Raw genomic sequence first — 5,546 nt, forward strand, 5'->3', positions numbered from 1 at the left:
GCTTGGCTGGTGGTGGGGACAGAACGGGTGGGGAAGGAGAAGGGAGCAAGGATACGGAGTGCCTCACGTGCCTTGTGAAGGACAAGGGGGTGCAAAGGACTCGGTGGTGGGGGAGCCGGCAGTGTGCTCCAGCCTTCCTCCGTGTCACCTCCCTGAGCTGCTGCTGAGTGAGTCTGACCTCCCGGCTGCTCTGCGCAGCACCCGAGAAGAACACCCTGAAAGCAAACAGGGAGGGAAGGCGGCCGGTCCCGGCCAGCCTGGGAGCGGCCCAGGGCTGTCCTGTCGTTCCCCGCGGCGGCGGGCCTGCAGGGCTGCGCGCCGCTCCCCGCCCGGCCCGGCCCGGCCTGGCTTCCAGCTATGGGCCACGGAGCTGAGCCTTGGCAAGGAAACCAGAGCCCACGGCGGCTGCGGCCCCTCTGCGAGCTTGCCTGCTCTCCCAGATGGGAGAGCAGCCTGGCCGGCCTGCGGCAGGGCTGCCTTGGCGGGCAGGGGTTGTCCCGGTTGGACATCGTGCAGGAGGGACAGCAGGGCCGAGAGATGCCGTGGCCATGGCCGCTCTGCTGGCCGGGGCCTGGTGTGCACACGAGGGGTGTGCAAAGCTAGTGGGGAGGACTTGGAGCAGAATACATCCTGGGCAAACACAGAAAGAGCATTAGAAAATGTTATCCTGGGGATGGCTTCTGATGGGTCACACACTGAAGGAGTTCTGCGTGCACTGTGTCACGTGTTTTTAAAAACATATTCCTATTGTCACTGATTTCCAGGATTCATGACCTTCTTTGTCGGACCACTGGGAAGGGTTTGGAGTACAAGTGTTACGAGGAGCAGCTGAGGCAGCTGGGCTTGCTTAGCCTGGACAAGAGGAAGCTGGGGGTGGGGTGTGTGTTACTGCTCTCTACAAACACCTGAAAGGAGGGTGTAGCCAGGTGAGGAGCTGGGCTCCTCTCCCAGTTAACAAGCAGTAGAGCAAAAGGAAATGGCCTCAAGCTGCACCAGGGGTGGTTCATATTATATAATTTTTACTGAGTAAAAATTCCTTCATGGAAAGTGTTGTCAAGCATTGGAACAGGCTGCCCATGGAAGTGGTGGTGTCACCATCCTCTGGGATATTTAAAAGATGTGCAGATGTGTGCTCAGGGATGTTATTTAGTGATGGACTTGGCAGTGCTTGGTTGGTGGTTGGACTCAATGATCTTATTTCAAACCTAAATGATTCTGTGATTTTTCTGCTTACCAGCATTCACCTGCACCATTGTATCTTACATTGGGCAGTAAAACACTGGCTGAAGAGAATGCCAGACAATGCACCATGGATGCACTGAAGGAATAACACTTAGAGCCAGACATGGCTATTCTTCTCTGCTTGGAAAGGGAGGAGATGCCATCCTCTTGGAACAAATTACAGTTCCTGTAGTATAAAACACACTCCTGAGTACAAACAGCACTCAGCCTCCCTTTGCTTTAATTGGCCCTTTGGTGGACCAGTTTAGCCTGCTGCCAAGAGATGATTTATGGAGAGCAATTAGGCGAAACAGAATTAGTTCCTCTCTGTTCTGCTGTTTTTCACAGCAGTGCAGGGAGGAAAGCTTTCTTTTTCAGAGCATATATTCCCATGTTTATTCCCCATAATTGCATCTATTGTTGATGTCTGCAGGCTCCCTGCTGAGACCAAGTTCCCATTGTGCAGATATATGGATACTGTCCAAATTTGTGAGAAGAGGCAGGCCTGGTGCTCCAAACGTGACTGTCATTTGACCAAACTTTAGGTTTGCAGAATGGAGTCCAGGTTACTCTTGTCAGCTTTTTCCACAGCCATTGAGAAGACCAAAACCTCCAGAAGGTGACTCACTGTGTACTCATCCTTAAGATGACTGTGTCCTTCCTTTGCCTCCAGACAGACCCTCATGGCCTACCTTAGGGCAGATGCCCAGATTACACCCATGGAGTCAAGTGAGAGGAATACCAGACAAGGGGTTAAGGCAGGTAAAAGGCATTTTAGTGCCAACACAAGCCCAGGGATGTGAAATACCCAAAATCTCATATTCAACCATCAGCAAAACCAGGAACTTTATCCACAACACCTCCGTGTAGGCCAAGGCACATTCTCACACACCAGACTAACGTGTTGACTGTGGAAGGAGACCTTCAGTGCCCTAGACATACAGACTGCACACCTCCTGTGTCCCAAGGAAAGTGACCATGTATCACTTCAGGAAATTTCTTCTTTTCAGAGTTCAGTTGCAGATGAAAATGTGTGGGCTGAGCTCTAGGGGTGCTTGTCCTGTTGGAGGGAAATGGATGCAGATTGTCTCCTGGGTGAACATTCTGGTGTGCAATAAGAAATTTTTTCATGCTGTAGTCTTTCTCCCAGAGAGCAGGGACAGCCTTTCCGTCTCCTCACCCTGCTGCTTCATGTCGTGGCACTGCAGGAAAATTCATGTCTCTGAGATTTCAGCCTTGGTGTCAAGGCACTGAAAGTGCACAGGAGAGATGGTGTTGGGGGAGTGCGGGTGGAAAAAAGAGGAACTAGCAGAAAACACTTCTAAAATGTCTCAAGTTTATGAAAATACAATACCTTGCCTGACATAGGTTAAGAATCACGGGCTCATCTCTTGAAGGGAAGAAACACACAAATCTATGTATCACCTACATGCGTACCCCACTCCAGAGTTTTACAAGAACTGAGCAGTTTTCTCTTTTACCCTTTGAAAGCAGTGAAAGAGCATTTTCCCCCATCTAAGGTTGTTATTCCTGCCACTTGATGCTCTCTACAGATATTCAGGGTGGGAAGAAAATGCAACATGTCCTGTGACAGTCTCTTATGGACAGACACCAGCAACACAGTCCTACTTGCTCAGGAGAGTGGCAAGCAGGATTTGAGCCACTGACCTAGAACACCTTTGCTCCTTGGGTGTCCTGGCTCAGTGAGTAAACGCAGGCTGCATTTTGACACTCCCTGGAACATCAGGTGAGCACAGACGATGAGAGGCTGTGACACCAGCCTGTGTACATTTCCATTTGGCACGCTGTCGTAGCAGACATAATGTGACATTTAAGCAATACAAGACAGTACTAATACGAAAGTCTTGTCACACTGAGTAATAAAGTCCTTCCTCCAGGATTCCGCTGCCTCAGGAACTGTGGGTCGGCAGCCCACCGGGCTCTCCCAGCAAGGGGGACAGAGCAGGTCTGTCCTTGGGCTGTGCAGGCAGTGAGTGAGTGCCTGGCAGCATGTGAAAGTGCTGCTGGCAGAGAGGGAGCTGTCAGATCAAATGCAATTAATTCCTAGTGGGACTGCTCTGGACACCATTAGGCTCCTGCAGACTGCAGAGATCTCTCTACAAGCCACATGACCAGGCAAGATTTCAAGGTGACAGCATGCCAGCATCAGTGATGCACAGGCTGGCAACAAATGTTAAAGCTGAACACCATTTTCTTCCAGGTACCATCATTAAATGCCTGTCCCAGTACCTTCAGCCATGGGAGCAAAGCACTCAGGGAGTGTGAACACCAGTGCAATTGCAGCTGCCCACAGGCACTGCCCTCCTGCTGAGACACACTGCTCATCCCATGACACCAAGAGAGGGGGCCAGATGGGCATTGTGCAGAAGAAGCAGTGGCTCTGGCACAGGGTCAGAATCCTCTGCCAAGAGCAGAGGCTCAGGCACACTTGCTGCTAACAGGAACAGAGTAATTTTTTTTTTCTAGAGCAATTTTTAACTCTAGAAGGGACCCTGATTCACTTTCCAGCATAATTAATGGGATAAAAGGTGACACAAAGGCTTGATGTAGGAAACTATGGTTTCCATTTCTTGGCCTCCTTGCTTAGCATCATGCTACAGCTCTGGATTTCATCCTCTGCTGTCCAACATTTGGCATGTGCTTTTTCTGAGTCACACTTATGTAATTCCTTCCCCATTAACATCAGGTAGACTCTGGTCATTCAGGGTATAAAGTTTGTTATTCAAATAACAGCAGCTTGACTAAGTCCTTCATAACCCTGTTGTCATTACACCTCCTGCCCTGTCAACAGTTTGACATTGGAGGGTTTATCCACAGCTTTTGGCCTGACTGACTCCATGTTCTCCAGTGCTTGTTGCCTGCTGGCTAAGCCTCTTCAGTGTCTTCTGACCTTCTCTAAGGGACTGGTTTAGGCTAGAAAATTTCATTTATGTACTCTTTCTCCAGGTGTTTGGGAGACATGACTGGTTTTGCCTAGGTCTCTTTATCGTTTTCCTTATATTTGCAGAGATTTAAGGGGAGATATATGGACTGAGGTACCACCTGTGAAACTCAGCAGCTCTCTGTCATTTCTCCTCCAGATCTGTATGAAGTTGCATAAAACAGCTTTGTCCTGTCTCAGAGATTAGTCTCATTTTGTACTGCTTGGCACCCTCTGATCCTGGCCTTGATTTGAATCCAAATGCCACAGTCACAGTCACATGAAACCATGCTGTTTCTGATACTTTCCATTACTTTGGCTCAGTGTAGTGCATGGACTTTTGCCCAGTGGCTTACAGCCTGGCAGGCTTCGCACATGCCCTGCACACATCTTTGCTAACTGGGGACATCTTCTATTGCTCCAACAACAGCAGAGACCAGATAAAATTAAGCCCAGCTTGGGGCTCTTTTTTTAAGGAATTTTGTGTTGTCTTCTGGCAGTAGAGTAATACTTTCTCTGAAGAAGACATAATCAGAAGACATACAGAGGGGCTGGAGTATTTTCCTCTCCCTCATTTCCCAGCAGAAGTGAAGCAGAGGGAAGGAAGGTGAGAAAGGACAGCTTTACGGGTTCTGCAAGAAACCTGAGGACTGGACAGCCCTACAAAATATTGTCACTAGCCTAGTGAAACAGGCTAGAGACCAATGATAAAAAGAATACAGAAAATCAAAGGGATGGCTTTAAGAAGTGCCCTTTAAAATTAAGGATAAAAAAACCCAAACCTTGGAGGAATTGTAGGATATAAAAATCTCATTCAAGAGAGGATCCTAAAATAACAGTGAATGTAAGAAGTCTGGTTGCTTTCACTGTGCTGTGCAAAAGCAATAGGTTCTTCTCCTAAAGAGGCATCAGTCTCAGACGTGCTCTTAGGATTCATGTGTGCTCACACCAGCTGCAGCTTTGCCACTGTGCTGTGAAAAGCTGGTGTGGCCCAGCCACGCTGCCGGGCTGAGGGCAGGGGGTGCTGAGCTGTCACCAAGGGGTGGCTGCCCCACCACAGCCCACCTTGCCCAGCTTACCGTGATGCTGACAGCACTGCAGTGCCAGGAGGCAGCTCTGCTCTGCCTGTCCCCTTTTTGCTCGGCCTCTCTGATGGGATGCCACCCCTTTTACACACCCAGAAATGTGAAACATCTTTTTGTATGCTTGGGTAAGTAAGGACAACATTATCTGTGCTGGCTGCTGAAATATCATCATTAGACAGGCATCTAAGGGCTTTACCCAGCCAAACAGCACAGATTTCTGAGCTGCTGTTCCAGGCTTTTGTCAGAGCTAAGCACACAATGCTGCATTAATTCATCACTTTGGGGGAGTGGCAGCTTTG

This window comes from Passer montanus, unplaced genomic scaffold (assembly GCF_014805655.1).
Source record: "Passer montanus isolate IOZ18808 unplaced genomic scaffold, ASM1480565v1 scaffold2, whole genome shotgun sequence".
In the NCBI taxonomy this organism is placed as follows: domain Eukaryota; kingdom Metazoa; phylum Chordata; class Aves; order Passeriformes; family Passeridae; genus Passer; species Passer montanus.